Source organism: Mustelus asterias, chromosome 21 (assembly GCF_964213995.1).
Source record: "Mustelus asterias chromosome 21, sMusAst1.hap1.1, whole genome shotgun sequence".
In the NCBI taxonomy this organism is placed as follows: domain Eukaryota; kingdom Metazoa; phylum Chordata; class Chondrichthyes; order Carcharhiniformes; family Triakidae; genus Mustelus; species Mustelus asterias.
The window spans coordinates 1,004,450-1,032,005 of record NC_135821.1 but is presented as its reverse complement, the minus strand read 5'-3'; the positions used below and the strand labels follow the sequence as shown (position 1 = coordinate 1,032,005).

General features: G+C 46.1%; 1 protein-coding gene across 1 annotated transcript in view; it reads right to left on the bottom strand.

Annotated features, from left to right (window-relative positions):
* Window positions 1-27,556, bottom strand: part of pold1 (polymerase (DNA directed), delta 1, catalytic subunit) — a 232,159-nt gene that overhangs the window by 99,621 nt on the left and 104,982 nt on the right. The gene's annotated exons all lie outside the window — the stretch shown is intronic.

Genomic DNA, 27,556 nt, shown 5'->3' with positions numbered 1-27,556 from the left:
GGGAGGAAACTGGCGCCCCTGGAGGAAACCCAACGCAGACACGGGGAGAACGTGCAAACTCCACAGGGCAGTGACCTAAGCCGGGAATCGAACCCGGGTCCCTGGCGCTGTGAGGCAGCAGTGCTAACCACTGTGCTTATTGCACATCATGATGTAAAAAGCTAAAACCTCCACTTCGGGCATCAATTGTCAGGATTAAAGCACCATCCCAAATGAGATGTTAAGATGGAGAGTAAAGCTTCAGCTACTCCCCCCAGCAATGCACCCCGACCCCAACCTCAGATGAATGTCGCCTACTGCACTTGTGAGACATTCTTATTTCACACATCTTTAAAGACAGGGTGGGAAAGGGGCAATGCAGTGGACGTGGTCTTCATGGACTTTCAGAAGCCCTTTGACTAGGTGCCAGAATGTGTGGCGAAAGAGATCAGGTAATACAATAGATGCAAAGATGACCACAAAACTGAAAGCACAGGATAGGTGCTGAGGTAGGTTCCTCAGATTAACAGGAAATGCGAAGTGATGTGTCACATGTGTCAGAATCACTGTAGTTTACCATTTACACAAATTTGGAGAAAGGGTATACCAAATCATAGCATCATAGAATCCCTACTGTGCAGAAGGAGGCCATTTGGCCCATCGGGCCTGCCCCGACAACAATCCCACCCAGACCCTATCACCACTTAGTTACCCTGACAATCCCCCTAACCTGTCACATCCAGGACACTAAGGGTTAATTTTGCATGGCTAATCCACATAACCCGCACATCTTTCGGACTGTGGGAGGAAACCGGAGCACCCAGAGGAAACCCACGCAGACACAGGGAGAACGTGCAGACTCCAAACAGACAGTGACCCAAGCCGGGAATCAAACCCGGGTCCCTGGCGCTGTGAGGCAGCAGTGCCAACCACTGTGCCGCCCCTAATGTTCAAGACCACACCAGAATATGGGAAGACATAAACAAACATGCAGAATGGATAGATAAGTAGCAATTTAATTTCACCATAACGAATTGCGAGTGGTCCATTTTGGCAGGAGGAATAAGGAAGCCACTTATTCCTTAGAATAAACTAAATAAACATAGAAGATAGGAGCAGGAGGAGGCCATTCTACCCTTCGAGCCTGCTCCGCCATTCATTACGATCATGGCTGATCATCAAATTCAATATCCTGACCCCACCTTCCCCTCATATCCCTTGATCCTTTTAGCCCAAGAGCTAAATCTAATTTCTTCACACAATGTTTTGGCCTCAACTGCTTCCTGTGGCACTGAATGTGCTAGAGTGGCACAGAGATTTGGAAATACAGATGTCTGAATTGCAAGTAGTAGCAATTTAGCAATATAATCTCAGGGCAAGGGGTTGGTCGCCTGGTGGTGAGAAAAGTCCTCCTACATGCCTGGAGTCTCACCCCATTCACATGCTAACCTCAAGCTGACTGTAGTGGGAAAGAGACCTTTGTCTACCTCTTTGTGGAATGTGCCTTTGCAAAGAAGGTGCAAAGAGAGATGAGGTGTTTTTTATCGAGGTTAATCCCAAGCAGCTCCGTGACACAGGGCTCTGTGTTCCTTGAGCTGATCCCAGGGATGCATTCCCAGACAAACATCAGCTGTTGCTGTTGGATCATCAACTCGGGAAAAGGCACTCTTTGGTCTGCCCAAAACTTGTTGGGCCTGCAGCGCAAAGCATTGTCCCCGACCAAGTATTGTACACTGGCACATTCTGGGGTGACCACTGCTGCCTCACAACGCCAAGGACCCGGGTTGAATTCCTAGCTTGGGTCACTGTTTGTGTGGAGTTTGCACGTTCTCCCCGTGTCTGTGTGGGTTTCCTCCGGGTGCTCCAGTTTCCTCCAATAGTTCGAACGACGTGCAGGTTAGGTGCATTGGCCATGCTAAATTCTCCCTCAGTGTACTCAAACAGGCGCCGGAGCATGGCGACTAGGGGATTTTCACAGTAACTTCATTGCAGTGTTGATGTAAGCCTACACTAATAAATAAACTTTAAACAACACCCAGGGTTACGTGCTGAGGGACGCACTAACGCCTGGGGTATCCATTGCAGAGGTGCAAAGAGGTAAGATCGCTGTCTAAGGCCTTTCAGCCATAGTGAATCGAGGGGAGGGGAATTCTATAGAACCCCCTCAGACAATATGACTCATACTGAATGTATAAGGTGAGTATTACATGTATCACAATTGTACGGAAGCACCTCAGAGTGCAACCTGCTCTAGGTAGGCAACATAAATACCTTGGCACCATTTGTAATGACCATTTTAAGATGTCTGTCATGTTTCTTTGACCATACTGAAGCACCTCAATGATGTATGCAGAGAGTCTGAATATTATTGTACTTTGTGCGATGGCCACTTTGAAATGTTTCCAATGTTCTTCAAAACAAAAGGTCGCTCATTTAGACAGAGATGAGGAGGAATTTCTACTCTCACAGGAATTCTTTGCCATGGGGTCCTGTGTAGGCTGGGTCGTCACGTATGTTCAAGGCTGAGACAGATTTTTAATCAGTAAGGGAATCAAGGGTTATAAGGTGGGAATGTGGAGCTGAGGGTTATCATGTCAGAGAAGCCTTGATCTCATTAGATGGCAAAACAGACTTGATGGGCCAAATGGCCCACTTTTGCTCCAACATCTTATGGTAGGTAGATAAGCCCAAAAAGAATGCAGACAAAGTATTGGGGTTTATTTGTTGAAAAATAGAATACAAAAATAGGGAGGTAATGCTTAATTTGTAATAAACTTTGGTTAGGCCACTGTGTACTCTGCAGAGTTTTGGCCTGCATACCACAAAATGATTACTGAAGCACTGCAGAAAGTTCAGAAAAGATTTACTAGAATTGCGTGGATGAAATCATCAAGAAATATTGATGATTCTGGACTTGTCCACAAATGAGAACAGTTTCTCCACATCTGCATTACTGAATTAGGGACAGCAGCAGCTCTTGTCCCTGGAAGAAAAGACCAAGAGGAGACTTGATAAAACGCTTAAAACTATGAAGGGATTTGTAGAATCCCTACAGTGCAGAAGAGGCCATTTGGCACCAACTCTCTGACAGATAAATCTTACACGGGCCCTCAACCCACACCAGTCTACCATCCCCGTATTCCCACATCTTTCCCATGGCCAATCCACCTAACCTACACATCTTGGGACCACTACGGGGCAATTTAGCAAGGCCAATCCACCTAACCTACACATCTTTGGACTGTGGGAGGAAACCCACACAGACAAGGGGAGAACGTGCAAACTCCACACAGACAATGACCCAAGGCCGGGTCCCTGGCGCTGTGAGGCAGCAGTGATAACCACCGTGCTGCCCCTAATTCAGTAATGCGGACGTGGAGAAACTGTTCTCATTTGTGGACGAGCCCAGAACAAAAGTCACTGACAGATCAGGGAAAACACTTAGAAGGAATGTCCTTACACAGAGTGATGAGAAAGTAGAACTTAGTGCCACATGGAGAGATTGAAGCAGAGAGAAGATTAAGGGTTATGGGGCAGGGTGGGAAGAGGCCCATTGGAGTATAAACATGGGTATAAACCAGTTGGGCCACATGACTGTTGCAGATTCTATGTAATGCTAAGCAGTGATCGAAATGAAATGAAATTGGCACTGGATTAGAGTAGACTTTTTTTGCTATGGCTACAAACACCTTACAAATTGTTTAGGATTTCCAAAATCAATTCCACATGAAGTCTTCAAGTCAACGGACTGAGGAAACTTTGATCCTCAGTCTGGGCTTTAAAACAACATTTTGTTACCCTTTCCTGTCTCCCTTAGTCACATAAAAATTCACAGAAAAAGTAGTGATTGAGCAAAACCCTGGTTCTGAAGTCAGCCACTGAGAGGCAAGCAACTGTGATGCTCAGTCTAATTTCCCCTTTCCCGTCACACTGCATTGTGACCAAGAAAGGGAAGTCAGCAGTCGCGAGTAGATACCCACATTCCACACTACAGCAGAAAATGCTGCAACGTCGCGCTGTCCTCCTCAAAATTTACTCCACAAACTAACTACAAACGGTCGTGAATGTAGCCCAATCTCATCACGCAAACCAGCCTCCCATCCATTGACTCGGTCTACACCTCCCGCTGCTTTGGAAAAGCAGCCAGCATAATTAAAAACCCCACGCACTACGGGCATTCTCTCTTCCACCTTCTTCCGTCGGGAAAAAGACACAAAAGTCTGAGGTCACGTACCAACCAACTCAAGAACAGCTTCTTCCCTGGTGCTATCAGACTTTTGAATGGACCTACCTCGCATTAAGTTGATCTTTCTCTGCACCCTAGCTATGACTGTAACACTACATTCTGCACTCTCTCCTTTCCTTCTCTATGAACGGTAATGCTTTGTACAGCACGCAAGAAACAATACTTGTCACTGTATACTAATACATGTGACAATAATAAATCAAATCAAAAAACAGGGGCCTTTTTTTTAAAAAAAAGAATAATTTGCTGCTCCCACTGCCCAAATCTTTAACAGCTGATCCCAGGGTGAGAGAGAGAGAGAGAGAGAGAGAGAGGCAGAGGCAGGACATCGTCACTGGATAGTCTCACAGCTACTTGTACTTATCTTTCAGAACGCTCAAGTCTTTTTATTTCACAATCAGACTGTGAGAAGAACTGAATTGGAAAAGTGCAAGGGCAGCACTTGCACTATCCACTGCATTACCAAACAACTACCTTTGCATTAAAGTTTACATGCCATCGCCATAAGTGCTTCTTCACTTACCAGTGCTTTGTGCAGATGATGCATTACTGCACATGGAACAATTTGATGTTGACCTACCTCTTTGACCAAGCCTTTGGTCACCTGGCCCAACAACACTCCCAAAAAACACGACATCTTAATGTCAGCTCCCCTGCAGCATTTTGCTTCCGTATGTTTAGATCGAACCGTGCACCAGTAAGATTCCTTCCATGCCTTTAGCGATGAGTGGAATGAGACTAATTGGCACTTTGCAAGTCACTCAACTCATTAATGTAATTTGCGCCATGATTGAAGTATTCACTGATTTCCTTCCTTCCTTATTTCCCAACCAAACCAAAATCCTTTCTTATCAAGTTCAGATCAGGTACGGATTGACTTGCTGTTTACCATCAGCATTTCCAGTTTCTGCTTCCACAACTGGTGGGAGATCTGCTGGGACAACTGAGCAAGCGAGTGGGCAAAGCTAAATAAAATAGATCGCCAGTGATTATCACAGAGTTTTCACTCAATTAACTTTTAAAGTTTACTTATTCGTGTCACAAGTAAGGCTTACATCTACACTGCAATGAAGTTACTGTGAAAATCCCCGAGTCGCCACACTCTGGCGCCTGTCCGGGTACACTGAGGGAGAATTTAGCATGGGCAACGCACCAAACCAGCACATCTTTCGGACTGCGGGAGGAAACCAGAACACCCGGAGGAAACCCACACACGGGGAGAACGCGCAGACTCCGCACAGTCACCCAAGCCGGGAATCGAACCCGGGTCCCTGGCGCTGTGTGGCCATGCACCGTGCTTCCCTAAGTTTTAGCCTCAGGCTCCAGCGAGAATTGAACTCACGACCACTGCTATACAAGACCAGTGCTGTGATCACTGAACCATGAAGCCAACTGCTTGCAGTGTCATGGAGAAATGCGATAGCTTCTGCCTTCAGGAAAACAATTTAATTTTCACAAAAGACTAAATTAGGAAAAGTCTTCGAGCAAACTGAACATTATTTTATCGGCAGTATCAAGGACAGCTGATCAAAAACTCTCTGTCTCTCCAATTATTTTCTCTCAGAACCAGGAACGCTGCCAAGGATAAGGTACCATGGTTATGAGGAGAGTTTGCGGTACTAGAAAAATTTCCAGTCGTGCAGAGATGGCTAAGAGACACTTTAATACAGGTTTTGTGTAATTGAGCAAGATTCTGATGGTATGAAATGGGCAAGACTATTTTCTTATTCAACAGCATGGAGGCACGGTGGCACAGTGGTTAGCACTGCTGCCTCACAGCGCCAGGGACTCAGGTTCGATTCCCGGCTTGGGTCACTGTCTGTGTGGAGTCTGCACGTTCTCTCCCATGTCTGCGTGGGTTTCCTCCAGGTGCTCCGGTTTAATCCCACACTCCAAAAATGTGCCGGTTCAGTTGATTGGCCATGATAAATTTCCCCTCAGTATCAGGGGGTTCAGCAGGGTAAAAAAAGTGGGGTTACGGGGATAGGGCCTGGGTGGGATTGTTGTCGGTGCAGGCTCAATGGGCCGAATGGCCTCCTTCTCCACCGAAGGGATTCTATGATTCTATGAAATAATTGGATTAGGACAGAAATGTGCAGCAGGTCTTAGGAGCATTGGGGAGTTTTTAAAAGTAGAAACTATTGCATCTATTAAGAAAATTGGACAATACTTGAAGCAAAGGAAGTACAAAGAAAGAATGGGGGAGTCAGCATGACGATGATGCATTGCAGCAATTCGTCAAGGCTCATTCAACAGCACCATTCAAACTCTCAGCCTCTACTGTTTAGAACAGTAGAAGTCTCACAACACCCAGCTCACTCACCTGATGAAGCGGCAGCGCTCCGAGAGCTCGTGCTACCAACTAAACCTGTTGGACTTTAACCTGAAGTTGAGAGACTTCTTACTGTGCCCACCCCAGTCCAACGCCAGCATCTCCACATCATGTCTACTGTTTAGAAGAATGAGAGCAGTGGGAACACTACCACCTGCAAGTTCCCCTCCAAGTCACACACCGGTCTAAATTAGAACTAATCACTATTACTTCACTGTCACTGGGTCAAAATCTTGGTAATCCCTCCTTGACAGCACTGTGGGTGTGTCTACAGCACATGGACTACAGCGGTTCAAGGCAGGTCACCACCACCTTCTCAAGGGAAATTAGGGATGGGCAACATGGGGAATTTCACAGTAACTTCACTGCAGTGTTAATGCAAGCTTTACTTGTGACTAATAAATCAATAATAATAAATGCTGGTTTTCCAATGATGCTCACAACCCATAAACCAGGTTTAAAAAAAACAAACAAGATTTTGGACATTTCCTGCAAAAAGCCAGAACAAACACAATGGGCCAATTGATCGAGAGACATAGAGGTTTACAGCATGGAAACAAGCCCTTTGGCCCAACTTGTCCATGCTGCCCTTTTTTTTTTATAACCACTAAGCTAGTCCCAATTGCCCGCGTTTGGCCCATATCCCGCTATACCCATCTTACCCGTGTAACTGTCTAAATGCTTTTTAAAATACAAAATTGTACCCGCCCCTACTACCACCTCTGGCAGCTCCTCTTGTGTTGTACACTTCTATGGTTCTTGGGAAAGAAAACCTGCTATTCTCTCAAGCTCATTCTCTCTTCATCACATGCATTGAAGTGGGGGGCAACTGGTGTCAGCTAAAGTGAACAACAGAGAAGCTGCAGAGTGAATATTCTCTAACAAACTGGATTCTGAGGCCGGGGAAAAGTTCTTCCATCCCTGTTGCACAAACAGGGGTTACGCAGGAAGAAACCTATTGGAAAGAGACAAGGCCCTGGACTGCATGGTAAAGGTCAGCCACTCATTGCTATCCAGTGGTTCCTGCTAATGAGGATAAAAGACAGAAACAACATAGTCAAGGAAAAAGTGAGCTCTCAGTTGAATAGTTACTGTACCGGCACCCATGGAACGGAACCTCGGCTTCTGGAGGAGGGAGAGAAGGTGGGAGGGGAGGAAATATGCAACTGGACTAAGTGCCTTAAAAGAACAATTGATCCAATCCACAAAGATTGAATGATTAAGATCAAGCTTCTTAAGCCCAAGATGGGGTACAATGCTTTATCTTGTCAGCTTGGATCTTGCCCGTTTCTCTTGTGGGACCATGAATTGGATTTGAATTTGTTTTTTGGAACAAACAAGGAATGGATTTGCCCAGTCCACACTCTGCACATTGTCTTTGTAATTTTTTTTTTGCTTATTAGTCGCAAGTCGGTTTAAATTAACACTGCAATGAAGTTACTGTGAAAATCCCCCAGTTGCCACATTCTGGCACCTGTTCGGGTACACTGAGGGAGAATTTAGCACGGCCAACGCACCCTAACCAGCACGTCTTTTGAACTGTGTGAGGAAACCGGAGCACCCGGAGGAAACCCAGGCAGACACGGGGAGAACGTGCAAACTCCACACAGATAGTGACCCAAGCCGGGAATCGAACCCAGGTCCCTGGCGCTGTGAGGCAGCAGTGTTAACCCACTGTGCCAGCGTGTTAGGAAGTGTGAGACACATTCCACTGAGCTCCCAGTGTTACAGATGTTCAGCACAAAACTAACTATTAATTGATATGAGCTGGCCTTAAATTAAGAACCTCCTTCACAAAGGCAGCAAGATTAACTGCCATAAGAAAACAATAATTTCATACAGAGGCTTCCCGGTAGTTCAGTGATCTGGTACTAAGCTGTACACATCACCTACTTTAATCCCCAAGCCAAGTTTGTTTGCTCCTTTTATCCAGGATGATGATATGATTAGCCCTGGAGTATCTGCATCAGATGAGTGAAAAATTCGTTAGATTTTCAGGCTGTTCATTGCTGTCTAGAAAGTGAGCACACAGATATAGATTTGATTGCAATGACACACTCGAGTGAATCGCTTTGTTCAAGGCTAACATGGCCACCCCTATTTTAACTACACAAATCCACTGTTAAAGATGAACAGCTGCACAAGCAACATTGTTTTGCTGCTTTTTCGGAGAGATAATTTTTAAAAAGCTTTTAAGTTTATTTATTAGTGTCACAAGTAGGCTTACATTAACACTGCAATGAAGTCACTGTGAAAATCCCCCAGTTGCCACACTCCGGCGCCTGTTCGGGTACACTGAGGGAGAATTTAGAACGGCCAATGCACCCCAACCAGCATGTCTTTCGGACTGTGGGAGGAAACCGGAGCACCCGGAGGAAACCCACGCAGACACGGGGAGAATGTGCAGACTCCACACCGATGGTGACCCAAGCCGGGAATCGAACCCGGGTCCCTGGCGCTGTGAGGCAGCAGCGCTAACCATTGTCCAGCCTTGCAGATATAAATTGAGGTTGGACATAATCAGACTTAAGACCCAAATACATGCTGCAAAATCTATTTAACCACTCGGCCTTTCTGAATGCACTGGAAAACAGAGGACAAAAACTACAAAGAACTGCAGTTGCATATCATATGTCGTGCTTGACGAACATGTTGGAATTTTATGAAGATGTGAGTAGGGCGGTTGATGGAGGAGAACCGGTGGATGCGGTGTTTTTGGATTTCCAAAAGGCGTTTGATAAGGTGCCCCATAAAAGGCTGCTGAAGAAGATTAGGGCACACGGAGTTGGGGGTAGTGTGTTAAAGTGGATTGGGGACTGGCTATCCGACAGGAAGCAAAGAGTCGGAATAAATGGGTGTTTTTCTGGTTGGAGGAAGGTAACTAGTGGCGTGCCGCAGGGATCGGTACTCGGGCCGCAACTATTTACCATTTATATAGATGATCTGGAGGAGGGGACGGAGTGTAGGGTAACGAAGTTTGCAGACGACACAAAGATAAGTGGAAAAGTGAATCGTGTGGAGGACGGAGAAGATCTGCAGAGAGATTTGGACAGGCTGAGTGAGTGGGCGAGGATATGGCAAATGGAGTATAACGTTGAGAAATGCGAGGTTATACACTTTGGAGGAAATAATAACAAATGGGATTACTATCTCAATGGAAACAAATTAAAACATGCTACCGTGCAAAGGGACCTGGGGGTCCTTGTGCATGAGACGCAAAAGCCCAGTCTGCAGGTACAACAGGTGATCAAGAAGGCAAATGGGATGTTGGCCTATATTGCGAGGGGGATAGAATATAAAAGCAGGGATGTCTTGATGCACCTGTACAGGGCATTGGTGAGGCCGCAGCTGGAATACTGTGTGCAGTATTGGTCCCCTTATATGAGGAAGGATATATTGGCATTGGAGGGAGTGCAGAGAAGATTCACCAGGTTGATACCGGAGATGAGGGGTTTGGATTATGAGGAGAGGCTGAGGAGATTGGGTTTGTACTCGTTGGAGTTTAGAAGGATGAGGGGGGATCTTATGGAGACTTATAAGATAATGCGGGGGCTGGATAGGGTGGAGGCGGAGAGATTCTTTCCACTAAGTAAGGAAGTTAAAACTAGAGGACACAGCCTCAAAATAAAGGGGGGTCGGTTTAAGACAGAGTTGAGGAGGAACTTCTTCTCCCAGAGGGTGGTGAATCTCTGGAATTCTCTGCCCACTGAGGTGGTGGAGGCTACCTCACTGAATATGTTTAAAGCGCGGATGGATGGATTCCTGATCGGTAAGGGAATTAAGGGTTATGGGGATCAGGCGGGTAAGTGGTACTGATCCACGTCAGATCAGCCATGATCTTATTGAATGACGGGGCAGGCTCGAGGGGCTAGATGGCCTACTCCTGCTCCTATTTCTTATGTTCTTATGTTCTTATATGATTACATTTCTTAATTGCTTTTTCCTAAATTACCGATTGCTTGCTGCTTTTTGTAGATTGGGCCAGTCTCCTCTTGATCCTGCCTGAGCTGAACATCCAGTTGGCAGTTTATGGGACTTGTTTCAACAAAGCCCAGAATCTGACCAAGAAATATGGAAGCAATAAAGAAGGCTGAAGTCATTCTGTGCCTCCCAGCTCCATGCTGTGGGTGTTGAGATGTGTGGTAGCTTTGCATTCAGAAAGCACAAGGCAGTTTGACCATGTCCTTTTAATTGACCTGTTCTCTTGTTGGCTGGATGACTGGTTTTGTGATGGGGTGTGACGCCAACAGCATGGGTTCAATTCCTGTACCAGTTGAGGTCATTCATGAAGGCCTTGCCCGAGCTGCGTTGATCCTCAGGTGAAATCATCACCAGTCACCTCTCCCCCTCAAAAGGGGAAAGTAGCCTATGGTCAACTGAGAGTATGGAGACATTAACATTTAATCCAGACAGGATTGGAATCCAAGCATACACAGGAGGAGGAGTAAGTGTACACCTCTTAACTGTTGATCCTTGAAGAGGTCCACAAGTGTGTTGAAAAAGGAAATCAGTGCTCCAGGTTCGATGTTGTTTGCTTGAATAATGCTCTCAAACATGCCTGTTTGATAAGTTCACCTGTTGGCATCTGGTCTCGTCATTTATGAACTATACAATAATTGGTTGAGACTTGTGTATTAAACAATTTTGGGAGATATGTATAGCTGACATTAATTCAAGTGAGCCATCCTAATGTCTGAATCATAAGACAAGAAAGTAGGCGGGCAACTTTTCATGCTATTACTGTAGCAGTTGACATTTCTTGTCATGGAACTGGACAATAATCACAAAAACAGCAACAGAAGTGATGTGAACGGGTGTTCTCACTTGTGCTGCAATTCCTGAAGGATTAAGGTATTATGTGATTCTTGGAAGAGTGTTGTAAGATTTTCCAATGTATTTATCGGGATAATTATGCATATTAAGACAAGATCATAGAACAGCAATGACTGTACACTGATTCCCAGAATTATGCTATAAAATAATGAGGGGCACAGATCAGCTAGATAATCAATATCTTTTCCCAAAGGTAGGGGAGTCTAAAACTAGAGGGCATAAGTTTAAGGTGAGAGGGGAGAGATACAAAAGTGTCCAGAGGGGAAATTATTTCACACAGAGGGTGGTGAGTGTCTGGGACAAGCTGCCAAAGGTAGTAGTAGAGGCGGGTACAATTTTGTCTTTTGAAAAGCATTTAGATAGCTACATGGGTACGATGGGTATAGAGGGATATGGGCCAAATGCGGGCAATTGGGATTAGAATCATAGAATCCCTACAGTGCAGAAAGAGACCATTTGGCCCATCGAGTCTGCACCGACCACAATCCCACCCAGGCCCTACCCCCATATCCCCACATATTTACCCGCTAATCCCTCTAACCTACGCATCTCAGGACACTAAGGGGCAATTTTTTTTTTAGCACGGCTAATCAACCTAACCCGCACATCTTTGGACTGTGGGAGGAAACCGGAGCACCCGGAGGAAACCCACGCAGACACGAGGAGAATGTGCAAACTCCACACAGACAGTGAACCAAGCCAGGAATCGAACCCAGGTCCCTGGAGCTGTGAAGCAGCAGTGCTAACCACCGTGCTGCCTGCTTAGGGGTTTTTTTTAAAAAAAGGGTGGCATGAACAAGTTGGGCCGAAGGGCCTGTTTCCATGCTGTAAACCTCTATGACTCTATATGAAGGTCTGAAACTTGGTGCTCTTGGAGATATTGATAAGCCACCAGTAACAAGGTCTAACACTGTCATCGTGGGATACAGGTCGCATGCAAAGTGGTGGAACCCATGCAATGTATCTCCAAACATTCAGAGTGTGCATCAACCAGAATTAGGAACATGGAACCCAAAAATGACCCGGTGAAATCTACATGCACTTGCACCCAGAGCCGACCAGGCCACTCCCCTGGATGCAAGAGGCTGGGAGGGGTTGATTCTCTTGGCACAGCTCACACTGTCTGACCGAGTTGGTAATGTCTGCGTCAAGACCAGACCATCATATTTAGCTCCTGGCTAGCACTTCCATCTTCGAAATCCCAGGATGGCTATGGTGTAATTCCATAAGTATCGGCCGTTGCCCGGAGTGAGGGACAACTACGCGGGAACCCCAGAGGATGATGCTATCCTCAACACCGAGCTCGTCTTTCTTTGACCAGTCGTGTTGCATTTCATCGGAGGGCTGTCCTCGAAATCCCCCACGTAATATTATGTATTTTTTAACTTGGACACAGGATGGGATCTTTTTGCGTGCAGGTCTTGATTTGCCTTGCAGGTACCGGCAAGGTATCCAAAAAATTGAGGGTCATTACAATCTCTTGGTAGCAAAGCCGAGTTTATTGGAAATGGCAGACAACTCAGTGCATCGTCGTTAGCTATCTGGATTCCATGGCAGTGCTTGAGGGGGTATTGATAAGCTGCCAATAACAAGGCCCAACGCTGTATCCAGGTGGAGGCAATGGGGATATTGCCTTGTCTTCTTCAAAACGTTCCAGCAATGGTTTATGATCAATGACTATGATGGAATTTTTTGACGCTGAAGACATCGGCCAATCCCTCTTTCTTGATCTGGGAATATAGCTATGCAGCATTCGAGAAAGTCCTAGATGCGTACGGAATAGGCTTCTCTGTTCTTTCTCTCCATTAATGTGCCAGTACTACCCCAACCCCATAAGGGGAGACATCGCATGACATGATAAGGTCCTTTTCGGGGTCAAATGTAGGGAAAGGTTAGATGTTGGGTGGTGAGTCTTATCCCAGAAAGTTTGCGCCTTCAGTTCTTGACTTGTGTGGTGAGCGCGTTGAAGATAGAATGATCTCAACGGCCTTCTCTAGATCCAAATTATGTTCTGCAAATAATTTTTTTATGGACTATCACACTGTTAATTCTACAAACCAGTCCATCTTGCAACATGTCATTCAGGGTGGCCCGGATTCACAGTGCTCTGCCAACTTTCACAACCTGGTCAGGAAATCCGGTGACAGAGTCCCCCAGAGATTCACCCTGCCTGTTAAAGCAGTATTGCTGGAGAATTATGGAAGGTTTTGAGTCATAATAGCTTTTGACCAAGTCCACCAATTCATTAAAGGTTTTGGAATTAGTGGCATCCAGATAGGTCAGGTTTTTTATTAGACTGAGATGCTGCGTGCCGTCAACAGGATCACTTTCTGTTTCTCGTCCCGCTTAATACTGTTGGCCTGAAAAGGTAATGCATGCGCTCTGCGTATTGGGCCCAGCTGTCCATGTTTGCATCTTAGGCTTCAAGTTTACCAAAAAAGGGCATTTTTCTTACCAGAGGATTACTTGCCTTGACAGTAAAAATGGTCCGGAGGGAAGAAAAAAAACTCGCTTTACTCCTCGTTGCCAATGTAATAATCTTAACAAGGCCTGTCTTCTGTCACCAATTGCCCTCTATTTAGTGAATAAAGAACAAAGAACAGTACAGCACAGGAACAGGCCCTTCGGCCTTCCAAGCCTGCACAACATGATGCCTGCCTAAACTAAAAACCATATGCACTTATGGAGTCCTTATCCTTCCATTCCCATCCTATTCATGTATTCGTCTAGTTGCCCCTTAAATGCCATTATCGTACCTGCTCCCGTTACCTCCCTGGGCAGCGCGTTCCAGTCATTCACCACCCTCTGTGTAAACAAACTTGCCTCGCACATCTCCTCTAAACTTTTCCCCAACACCTTAACCTATGCCCCTGAGTACCTAACTAGGAAAGAGCTTCTGACTATCCATTCTGTCCATGCCACTCAATCTTGCAAACCTCTATCAGGTCACCCCTCAACCTCCGTCGTTACATTGAGAACAAACCGAGTTTATCCAATCTCTCCTCATAGCTAATACCCTCCAGACCAGGCAACATCCTGGTGAACCTCTTCCCCACCCTCTCCAAAGCATCCACATCTTCTGGTAGTGTGGCAACCTAAATTGCCTACAGAGTGCCGTTCGGCAGCTACGAGTGCAGGTCAGTCCCAAGTCCTTTGACTCCTGGCCTGAGTGGAGCTAGCTTGTTTTTAAACCCCCGCCCACCCCGCTGCTTTTCTTCCCTATTGGGCGGCACGGTGGCACAATGGTTAGCACTGCCGCCTCACAGCGCCAGGGACCGGGGTTCAATTCCCGGTTGGGTCACTGCCTGTGTGGAATTTACACATTCTCTCTGCGTCTGTGTGGGCTTCCTCCCACAGTCCAAAGATGTGTTGGTTAGGGTGCATTGACCACATTAAATTCTCCCTCAGTGTACCCGAACAGGTGCCAGAGTGTGGCGACTAGGGGATTTTCACAGTAACTTCATTACAGTGTGAATGTAAGCCTACTTGTGACAAATAAATAATAAACTATTGGGCAAGCCTTCACTTGCCTAATAGGGGAGCTCATACACTACGAGGCCCATGGGGAGATCTATTGATGATCCCCTGTAGCCATCAAAACACCATGTGACCTGTTACTTTCAACTTTTCCAGGAATGTTCCGCAAGGCACACTTTCTAAAATAGAAGCAACCTACTTGGGCTTCCCCCCAAGTCTTATGATGCTATAGTCGTAAACTGGGGAATATATAGACTGGGGAAGCAGAGAGAGGGATGGTCCACAAGAAATGAATAATGGCACAGTCTTAATGGACCAAATGGCCTGTACATTCCATAAAGAAAATGATTCACTAAGTCCAAATGTGAGGACAGCGAGTGCCATTAAGCCATATCATAGACCCAATCTTGCTGTGGCTTAGTTTCTCTTCGATCAAAACAGAGACAAGGAAATAAGAAGCTTTGCACTGTGTTTGAACTATGCCACATCAAACCCGAGGAAGCCTAATGTGGTCACAGGTTCAAAAAGTGTTATGATACTTTTAAGATAAAATACAAATATGTGAAGACCAAGAGCTGTAACAACAAGAACAAGACACAATGGGTTCAGGTTCGAAAAAAACCTTCTGCAGCTCATGCGCTCCACGTCCATTGAGGTGGTAATTGCGTTACACTTTATGTAACTGAGACAAAGCTAAGTTTGCTAAAACCAGCTCCAATGGCCTAAAGTGATTATAGTAGGATTGGGGCTGCACGGTAGCACAGTGGTTAGCGCTGCTGCCTCACAGCGACCCCGGGTTCAATTCCGGCCTCGGGTGACTGTCTGTGTGGAGTTTGCACGTTCTCCCCGTGTCTGCGTGAGTTTCCTCCGGGTGCTCCGGTTTCCTCCCACAATCCAAAAGATGGGCGGGTTAGGTGGATTGGCCATGCTAAATTGCCCCTTAAAGTCAGGGGACTAGGTAGGGTAAATGCATGGGGTTGTGGGGATAGGGCATGGGTGGGATTGCGGTCAGTGCAGACTCGATGGGCCGAATGGCCTCCTTCTGCACTGTAGGGATTCTATGATTTGAAGCAACGCACTCTATTCCCAACCCAAACAAGCGTCTTAAGCTTAAAGCCAATTGTGAAGGCATCAGAGAAGAGGTAGCTACGGTTGGTTTGATGAAAAGACTAAATGATTTTGTGATAATTATGCAGTGGGAACAAAGAACAAAGAAAATTACAGCACAGGCCCTTCAGCCCTCCAAGCCTGCACCCACCATGCTGCCCGACTGGACTAAAACCCCTTACCCTTCTCTATTCTCCATCAAAAAAGTTTCTTTGTTGGTTAAAAAGTTTCTTTGTTGGTTAAAAAGAAAAAGGAGGCTTATGTTCGGATGAGACGTGAGCACTCGGGTAGTGCACTAGAAAGCTTTAGATTGGCTAAGAGGGAGTTGAAGAGCGAGCTTAGAAGGGCTAAAAGGGGACATGAGAAGACTTTGGCGGATAGGGTTAAAGAGAATCCTAAGGCGTTCTATAGGTATGTCAAGAACAGAAGGTTGGTTAGGGCAAGTTTAGGGCCAGTTATAGATGGCAGAGGGAAGTTATGTGTGGAACCGGAGGAGATTGGTGAAGCATTGAACCAATATTTCTCTTCGGTGTTCACGCAAGGGGACATGAATATAGCTGAGGAGGACACTGGGTTGCAAGGGAGTAGAATAGACAGTATTACAGTTGATAAGGAGGATGTGCAGGATATTCTGGAGGGTCTGAAAATAGATAAATCCCCTGGTCCGGATGGGATTTATCCAAGGATTCTCTGGGAGGCAAGAGAAGTGATTGCAGCGCCTCTGGCTCTGATCTTCAGGTCGTCGTTGGCCTCTGGTATAGTACCAGAAGATTGGAGGTTAGCGAATGTTGTCCCATTGTTTAAGAAGGGGAACAGAGACTTCCCCGGGAATTATAGACCGGTGAGTCTCACTTCTGTTGTCGGCAAGATGTTGGAAAAAATTATAAGGGATAGGATTTATAGTTATTTGGAGAGTAATGAATTGATAGGTGATAGTCAGCATGGTTTTGTGGCAGGTAGGTCGTGCCTTACTAACCTTATTGAGTTTTTTGAGAAAGTGACCAAGGAGGTGGATGGGGGCAAGGCAGTGGACGTGGTATATATGGATTTTAGTAAGGCGTTTGATAAGGTTCACCATGGTAGGCTTCTGCAGAAAATGCAGATGTATGGGATTGGGGGTGATCTAGGAAATTGGATCAGGAATTGGCTAGCGGATAGGAAACAGAGGGTGGTGGTTGATAGTAAATATTCATCATGGAGTGCGGTTACAAGTGGTGTACCTCAGGGATCTGTTTTGGGGCCACTGCTGTTTGTAATATTTATTAATGATCTGGATGAGGGTATAGTTGGGTGGATTAGCAAATTTGCTGATGACACCAAAGTCGGTGGTGTGGTAGACAGTGAGGAAGGGTGTCGTAGTCTGCAGGAAGACTTAGACAGGTTGCAAAGTTGGGCCGAGAGGTGGCGGATGGAGTTTAATGCGGAGAAGTGTGAGGTAATTCACTTTGGTAGGAATAACAGTTGTGTTGAGTATAGGGCTAACGGGAGGACTTTGAATAGTGTGGAGGAGCAGAGGGATCTAGGTGTATGTGTGCATAGATCCCTGAAAGTTGGGAATCAAGTAGATAAGGTTGTTAAGAAGGCATATGGTGTCTTGGCGTTTATTGGTAGGGGGATTGAATTTAGGAGTCGTAGCGTTATGTTGCAACTGTACACAACTCTGGTGCGGCCGCACTTGGAGTACTGTGTGCAGTTCTGGTCCCCACATTACAGGAAGGATGTGGAGGCTTTGGAGAGGGTGCAGAGGAGGTTTACCAGGATGTTGCCTGGTATGGAGGGGAGATCCTATGAGGAGAGGCTGAGGGATTTGGGATTGTTTTCGCTGGAAAGGCGGCGGCTAAGAGGGGATCTTATTGAAACATATAAGATGATTAGAGGTTTAGATAGGGTGGATAGTGATAGCCTTTTTCCTCTGATGGAGAAATCCAGCACGAGGGGGCATGGCTTTAAATTGAGGGGGGGTAGTTATAGAACCGATGTCAGGGGTAGGTTCTTTACCCAGAGGGTGGTGAGGGATTGGAATGCCCTGCCAGCATCAGTAGTAAATGCGCCTAGTTTGGGGGCGTTTAAGAGATCCGTAGATAGGTTCATGGACGAAAAGAAATTGGTTTAGGTTGGAGGGTCACAGTTTTTTTTTAACTGGTCGGTGCAACATCGTGGGCCGAAGGGCCTGTTCTGCGCTGTAATGTTCTATGTTCTATTCCCATTCTATTCATGTTTTTAAAAATTCATTCATAGGATATGAGCGTCTCTGGTTGGCCAGCATTTATTGCCCATCCCTAGTTGCCCAAGGGCAGTTGAGAGTCAACCACATTGCTGTGGCTTTGGAGTCACATGTAGGCCAGACCGGGTAAGAACGGCAGATTTCCTTCCCGAAAAGGACATTAGTGAACCAGATGGGTTTTTCCGACAATCGACAATGGTTTCATGGTCATCAGTCGATTCTTAATTCCAGATATCTTTCATTGAATTCAAATTCCACCATCTGCCATGGCGGGATTCGAACCCGGGTCCCCAGAACATTAGCTGAGTTTCTAGATTAATAGTCTAGCGATAATACCACTAGGCCATCGCCTTCGCATGTATTTGCCAAGACGCCCCTTAAAAGTCACTATTGTATCTACTTCCACTACCTCCCCCGGCGGCGAGTTCCAGGCACCCACCACCCTCTGTGTAAAAAAAAAACTTGCCTTGTACATCTCCTTTAAACCTTATCCCTCGCACCATAAACCTATGCCCCTTCGTAATTGGCTCTTCCACCCTGGGACCATTTAACGAAGCAATTGAAAATGTTCAACAAAAATACTTTCCATGAAAAAAACTCAGTAGAATGGATCCTTCTCTAGCTTTCAAAATAAAATTAAGGATACCATCAGATTAAAACAAAAGGCTTGTAAAGTTGTAAAGAATAGTAGTAATCCTGAGGATTTGGGAGTGTTTTAGAAACAGCAAATGGTGAGGAAAAAGTTTATAAAAAGGGGGAAGGTAGAATACGAGAGTAAACTCGCCAGGATTATGGCTCGTCATACCACGAGAGATAGGGTTGACTAGGTCTAGTACTCACTGGAATTTAGAAGAATCACAGGGGATCGCGTTGAAACTTATAACATTCGGACAAGGCTGGACAGACTGGATGCAGGAATGTTGTTTCCTCTGGCGGGAGGGGGGTGTGCCTGGAACAAGAGGTCACAGTCTCGGGATGTTGCAGGGTAAACCATTTACGACGGAGATAGGGGGAAATCTATTCACTCAAGAGGATGGTGAACCTGTGGAATTCTCGACCACCACCCTCTGTGTAAAAAAAACTTGCCTCGTATATCTTCTTTAAACCCTGCCCCTTCGCACCTTAAACCTATGCCCTCTAGTAATTGACTCTTCAACCCTGGGAACATTTAACCTTCTACCACAGAAGGCTGTGAAGACCAAGTCACTGAATACATATAAGGAGATGCTCTAAAGGTGTCAAGGGGTGTGGGGAGAGCACAGGCATATGGTGTTCAGATAGAGGATCAGCCGTGGCCATGTTAAATGGCGCTGCAGGTTGAAAGAGCCAAATGACATATTTCCACTCCTATTTTCGATGTTTCTATACAAACAGATCACAAAAGATTCTACATGCATAAAAAAAGAGTATGGAAAGGATGAGATGGTTGTCCTTCAATGATAGGGGCGGCACGGTGACACAGTGGTTAGCACCGCTGCCTCACAGCGCCAGGGACTCGGGTTCGATTCCCAGCTTGGGTCACTGTCTGTGTGGAGTTTGCACGTTCTCCCCGTGTCTGCGTGGGTTTCCTCCGGTTTCCTCCCACAGTCCGAAAGATGTGCAGGTTAGGTGGACCGGCCATGCTAAATTACCCCTTAGTGTCAGGGGGACTAGCTAGGGTAAATGCGGGGAGTTATGGGGTTAGGGCCTGGCTGGGATTGTGGTCGGTGCAGACTCGATGGGCCGAATGGCCTCCTTCGGCCCTGTAGGGTTCCATGATTCTATGATAGGATGAGTAAATTGGGCTTTTACTCTCTAGAGTTTGGAAGAATGAGAGATAATCTCATTGAAACATACAAGAAAGGACTTGCCAGGGCAAGACACTGTGGATACTCCATCATTAAGTATATTTAACAACTCAATGTGATTGAGTTTAGGAGACCGGGGATAATGATGCAGCTATATAAGACCCTTGTCAGACCCCACTTGGAGTACTGTGCTCAGTTCTGGTCGCCTCACTATAGGAAGGATGTGGAAAAGATTGAAAGGGTGCAGAGGAGATTTACAAGGATGTTGCATGGATTGAGTGGCATGCCTCAGGAGCTCGGTCTTTTCGCCTTGCAGAGATGAAGGATGAGAGGAGACCTAATAGAGGTGTATAAGATGTTGAGAGGTATAGATCGGGTGGACTCCCAGAGGCTTTTTCCCAGGGTGGAAATGTCTGCTACGAGAGGACACAGGTTTAAGGTGCTGGGGGGCAGGTACAGGGGAGATGTTAGGGGTAGGTTTTTCACACAGAGGGTGGTGGGCGAGTGGAATCGGCTGCCGTCAGTGGTGGTGGAGGCGAACTCAATAGGGTCTTTTAAGAGACTTCTGGATGAGTACATGGAGCTTAATAGGATGGAGGGTTATAGGTAGGTCTGGAAGGTAGGGATGTGTTCGGCACAACTTGTGGGCCAAAGGGCCTGTTTGTGCTGTAGTTTTTCTATGTTCTAAAAGTCAACCGATGGATTTTTTTTTATCTCTCAGAGAACCACAGGATATGTAGAGCAGTCAGGAAAATGGAGTTGAGGTAGAAGGTTAGCCATAAACACATTGAATGACGGAGCATGCTCAAGGGGCCGAATGGTTTACTTTGGCTCCTATTTCCTACGTTGTGTAGAGTTGCAGTACTGAGTTATAGAAGGAGACAGCTGCTGAGTTTACTGCTCTCAGCAGGGGCAATGCTGAGGGCCCACTTTCGGATTCGGCACAAGCAACAGGGAATAGAATGTGTGTGAGAAGTAAGTGAGGCTCCCAACAACTCTCGGTTAGGATTATATTCACTGGGGTTTAGAAGGATGAGAGGGGGATCTCATAGAAACTTATAAAATTCTAACAGGGTTAGACAGGGTAGATTCAGAAAGAATGCTCCCGATGGTGGGGAAGCCCAGAATGAGGGGTCATAGTTTGAGAATAAGGGGCAAACCTTTTAGAACCGAGGTGAGGAGAAATTTCTTCACCCAGAGGGTGGTGAATGTGTGGAATTAGTGACCACAGAAAGTAGTTGAGGCCAAAACGTTGTCTGATTTCAAGAAGAAATTAGTCGTAGCTCTTGGGGCTGAAGGGATCAAGGGATATGGGGGGGCGGGGATCAGGATATTGAATTCGATGACCAGCCATGATCAAAATGAGACGTGGAGCAAGCCCGAACGGCCTACTCCTGCTTCAGTCTATTTTCTATGTTCCTCCCGCCCCAAAGCCTAGGCTTGTGTCCCAGCTCTGGGAGAGGCTAGCGAGCATATTAAAGAGGCTGAACATATCAACTGAGGCGATGTGATGGCCAGAATACTGTTATCCACTTCAGATTCCTAGAATTAATCTCTAAGAAATGAAATGGAATTTGAAGGGCATTTTGCAAAAGCATTTTACTTTAAATTTGCAGCCAAGGTTCGATGGGCCGAGTGGCCTCCTTCTGCACTGTTAGAACATAGAACATAGAACAGTACAGCACAGAACAGGCCCTTCGGCCCACGATGTTGTGCCGAGCTTTATCTGAAACCAAGATCAAGCTATCCCACTCCCTATCATCTTGGTGTGCTCCATGTGCCTATCCAATAACCGCTTAAATGTTCCTAAAGTGTCTGACTCCACTATCACTGCAGGCAGTCCATTCCACACCACAACCACTCTCTGCGTAAAGAACCTACCTCTGATATCCTTCCTGTATCTCCCACCACGAACCCTATAGTTATGCCCCCTTGTAATAGCTCCATCCACCCGAGGAAATAGTCTTTGAACGTTCACTCTATCTATCCCCTTCATCATTTTATAAACCTCTATTAAGTCTCCCCTCAGCCTCCTCCACTCCAGAGAGAACAGCCCTAGCTCCCGCAACCTTTCCTCATAAGACCTACCCTCCAAACCAGGCAGCATCCTGGTAAATCTCCTTTGCACTCTTTCCAGCGCTTCCACATCCTTCTTATAGTGAGGTGACCAGAACTGCACACAATATTCCAACTGTGGTCTCACCAAGGTCCTGTACAGTTGCAGCATAACCCCACGGCTCTTAAACTCCAACCCCCTGTTAATAAAAGCTAACACACTATAGGCCTTCTTCACAGCTCTATCCACTTGAGTGGCAACCTTTAGAGATCTGTGGATATGAACCCCAAGATCTCTCTGTTCCTCCACAGTCTTCAGAACCCTACCTTTGACCCTGTAATCCACATTTAAATTAGTCCTACCAAAATGAATCACCTCACATTTATCAGGGTTAAACTCCATTTGCCATTTTTCAGCCCAGCTTTGCATCCTACCTATGTCTCTTTGCAGCCTACAACAGCCCTCCACCTCATCCACTACTCCACCAATCTTGGTGTCATCAGCAAATTTACTGATCCACCCTTCAGCCCCCTCCTCTAAGTCATTAATAAAAATCACAAAGAGCAGAGGACCAAGCACTGATCCCTGCGGCACTCCGCTAGCAACCTGCCTCCAATCCGAAAATTTTCCATCCACCACCACCCTCTGTCTTCGATCAGACAGCCAGTTACCTATCCAATCGGCCAACTTTCCCTCTATCCCACACCTCCTCACTTTCATCATAAGCCGACCATGGGGGACCTTATCAAACGCCTTACTAAAATCCATGTATATGACATCAACTGCCCTACCTTCATCAACACACTTAGTTACCTCCTCAAAAAATTCTATCAAATTTGTGAGGCACGACTTGCCCTTCACGAATCCGTGCTGACTATCCCGGATTAATCCGCATCTTTCTAAATGGTCGTAAATCCCATCTCTAAGGACCTTTTCCATCAATTTACCAACCACCGAAGTAAGACTAACCGGTCTATAATTACCAGGGTCATTTCTATTCCCTTTCTTAAACAGAGGAACAACATTCGCCATTCTCCAGTCCTCTGGCACCATCCCCGTGGACAGCGAGGACCCAAAGATCAAAGCCAAAGGCTCTGCAATCTCACCCCTTGCCTCCCAAAGAATCCTAGGATACATTTCATCAGGCCCAGGGGACTTATCGACCTTCAGTTTATTCAAAACTGCCAGGACATCCTCCCTCCGAACATCTATTTCCTCCAGCCTATTAGTCTGTAACACCTTCTCTTCCTCAAAAACATGGCCCCTCTCCTTGGTGAACAATGAAGAAATGTATTCATTCATCACCTCACCTATCTCTACTGACTCCATACACAAGTTCCCACTACTGTCCTTGACCGGCCCTCACCTCACCCTTGTCATTCTTTTATTCCTCACATAAGAGTAAAAAGCCTTGGGGTTTTCCTTGATCCGACCCGCCAAGGACTTCTCGTGTCCCCTCCTAGCTCTCCTAAGCCCCTTTTTCAGCTCATTCCTTGCTAACTTGTAACCCTCAATCGAGCCATCTGAACCTTGTTTCCTCATCCCTACATAAGCTTCCCTCTTCCTTTTCACAAGACATTTCACCTCTTTCGTGAACCATGGTTCCCTCACTCAGCCATTTCCTCCCTGCCTGACAGGGACATACCTATCAAGGACACCCAGTATTTGTTCCTTGAAAAAGTTCCACTTTTCATTAGTTCCTTTCTCTGACAGTTTCTGTTCCCAACTTATGCCCCCTAATTCTTGCCTAATCGCATCATAATTACCTCTCCCCCAATTGTAAACCTTGCCCTGCCGTACGGCCCTATCCCTCTCCATTGCAATAACAAAAGACACCGAATTGTGGTCACTATCTCCAAAGTGCTCTCCCACAACCAAATCTAACACTTGGCCCGGTTCATTTCCCATTACCAAATCCAATGTGGCCTCACCTCTTGTCGGCCTATCCACATATTGTGTCAGGAAACCCTCCTGCACACACTGCACAAAAACTGCCCCATCCGAACTATTTGACCTACACTGTTGTGATTCTATGGTTCTAGTAATACAGACCAGCCTTGGTATCATAATCTGACCTTTAAAAATATATCAGCATTTATTACAAAGTATATTCTATAAACTTACTTTCTTCACAATGCACAAAATATAAATTTACTTTGAAAAATGGTTACTTAGTTTAGTACAGGAGAGGTGCTGACACCCATGGAACTGAAAATTTTGTTCAGTTTCTGCCTTCAGAAGAGGGGGAAGGAAAGAAAGAAAACAAAACAGGGCAACACGGTGGCACAGTGGGTTAGCGCCACTGCCTCACAGCACCAGGGGCCTGGGTTCGATTCCTGGCTTGGGTCAGTGTGTGTGAGGAGTCTGCACATTCTCCCCGTGGGTTTCTTCCGGGTACTCCGGTTTCCTCCCACAGTCCGAAAGACGTGCTGGTTAGGGTGCTTTAGCCGTGCTAAATTCTCCCTCAGTGTACCCGAACAGGCGCCGGAGTGTGGCAACTCGGGCATTTTCACAGTAATTTCATTGCAGTGTCAATGTAAGCCTACTTGTGACTAATAAATAAATAAAAACTTTAAATAAGCTTGTAGGTTCCCTGTTCTACAGTGTCACCTTGAAAACTGCAAAGTACTTAACACCCCAAATGCCACCTACTGTGGAGAAAAAGTGTCCGTGGCCTGACTCCCACTTATCTTGGAGAGGTCTTTGAAAGCTCCCCAACTTAGCATCATCACCTCCGAAAAGACCAAGACACCATCAGCAACAAGCTTTCCAACACAAGCTGAGGTGCAGAAACTGCCATCATCTGTACTTTTGCCTTGGATCTGGTCTTCTGAACAGCTGCGTATTGTGCACCGTATGGGCCTCAGGTTATCACACCAGACTGAATGATGCACAATTTCACTCAGTATTGAGGTAATCTCTGGAGCTCTGAGATCAGGTGCATTGGCCGTGCTAAATTCTCCCTCAGTGTTACCTGAACAGGCGCCGGAGTGTGGCGACTGGGGGATTTTCACAGTAACTTCATTGCAGTGTTAATGTAAGCCTATTGGTGACTAAACTTTAGAATGCAACTCAGGCTAAATACCATAACCGGAACAATGAATCCAATCCACACCGACATAAATGCTGACATGACAGCCTCTACTCGATGAGCGTACATCATAAACTACCCATTAAATTTAAACATGAACTGGGTTTAAAATAACAATCCCTTTGACAACAGCAGAAAGGTTAGCTGCCATAAGAAAACGGTAACCAAAAGAGAAAATGCTGGAAAATCTCAGCAGGTCCGGCAGCATCTGTAAGCAGAACAAAGAGCTGACGTTTCGAGTCCAGACGACCCTTTGTCAAGGCCAAAGGTGACATAAGACCACCCTTTGCAAGGGGACGTGGTGAAACTTAATTGGGAATTACGTAGTCGGCAGGATTCGAACCTGCGCGCGGACACCCCAATGGATTTCCAGCTTTGACAAAGGGTCATCTGGACTCGAAACGTCAGCTCTTTTCTCTCCTTACAGATGCTGCCAGACCTGCTGAGGTTTTCCAGCATTTTCTCTTTTGGTTTCAGATTCCAGCATCCGCAGTAATTTGCTTCTTCTCCAGTCAGAAAACGGTAATTTCATACTAAGGGTTCCCAGCAGTTCAGTAATCTAGTTCTGAGCTGTGTACAATATTTTCTGCAGATCCCCAGGCTGAGTTAGTTTGTTGATCTCATCCGCAATAACAGGACTTAAAACTGGCCTCGAGATGTTTTTGCACCAGGAATTGAAATTTCAGTTAGACATTCAGTCTCTATTGCTGTCCAGTCACCCCTGCTGAATGAGAGTGTGTGCAAAGTTCTTGGTGATTGCATTGTACCAGGCTTGACTACAATGACACCCGGGATTGACACTCATTCTTCAAAGTTTCCTTTCTGATGAGCATGCATGCGTAAACGTCAAGTAACAAGAGGATCAGGTTAGGCCACGATGTTTTCTGTGGTCAAAAACCATTCAAACACATAGACAGAGCATCCACTTGGGCAAACTAGCTCTGGGCAAATGTGGTTTTTGAATTGATTTGATTTATTGTCACATGTGTTAGTATACAGTGAAAAGTATTGTTTCTTGCGCGCTATACAGACAAAGCATACCGTTCATAGAGGAGGAAAGGAGAGGGTGCAGAATGTAGTGTTACAGTCATAGCTAGGGTGCAGAGAAAGATCAACTTAATGCGAGGTAGGCCCATTCAAAAGTCTGACAGCAGCAGGGAAGAAGCTGTTCTTGAGTCAGTTGGTGCGTGACCTCAGACTTTGCATCTTTTTCCCGACAGAAGAAGGTGAAAGGGAGAATGTCCGGGGTGCGCAGGGTCCTTGATTATGCTGGCTGCTTTGCCAAGGCAGCGGGAAGTGTAGACAGAGTCAATGGATGGGAGGCTGGTGTAAATTTGCCTGGAAGGGAGTCTGGTTAGGTTGAGTGCAGAGAGGAGAACATTGGAAGGAAAATGATTTCAACTGACATTCAAAGCAATTTTGCAATCCATTTTGCAACGGAGCCCCAAGCCCAACTGTGCAATGCAAACACCAGCAGAGTTGTATCAGGCAGGAAGCAAGGCTTTACCACAGGAAAGCTGGAAACTGTCCGTTTCCTGTGGCCTGCTTGCATTAAAACTAACACATTCACAACAGCCACCGCTCCTTGCAGCATCCCTACCCACAGCAGACCCACTACCTCACACACCTCCTCCTCCCCCCCACCCCACTCCCACCACCCGTGTACGGCGAGGGGCTTACAACACACAAGCACATTAATCTGCTCCCAAATTGCATAATTTTCTTTTTTGTAACTTGCCTTACATCAGCCATCTCTTTCCCAATCATCAAGCTGAGCGCTTGCGGTTAGAGTTTGCTGAACCATTGACAATCGGCGCACCAGGCGACCCGTTTAGGGTTGAGGCAGCCTCCATCTGGCTAAGTCACAGTAAGAAATGGTTCTTGAGAGACATTGAAGGAAAGAGCAAAATAACTATAAGCACCATCGAAATGTAAATCATATAGGGGGTAAAAAATCCCACACTGCTTCAGATCAAATGGAGAAAGTGGGAGGAAGAGACTGAAGTATGTCACTTGGCGTAACGCGTGCGTTTCCAGCGACCTTGTCACAAAATAACACAAGCTTGAGGGTGTGAAAGTAAGTCCAATGAAAATCATGGTAAGCACAATGGGAATAAAGTTCTACTCTAGAAAGGAGACAATTAATGAGGCTCGAAGAGAACCACTGAGCCATGGAAGGACTCACATCAGAGTCAGAGGTTCATAGAATTTTTAACATAGAATCCCTACAGTGCAGGTGGTGGTCATTCGGCCCATCGAGTCTGCACCGACCACAACCCCACCTGGACTCTACCCCCATAACCCCACGTATTTACCCTAGCTAGTTCCCCTGACACCATGCAATTTTGATGTGGAGACGCCGGCGTTGGACTGGGGTAAACACAGTAAGAAGTCTCACAACATCAGGTTAAAGTCCAACAGGTT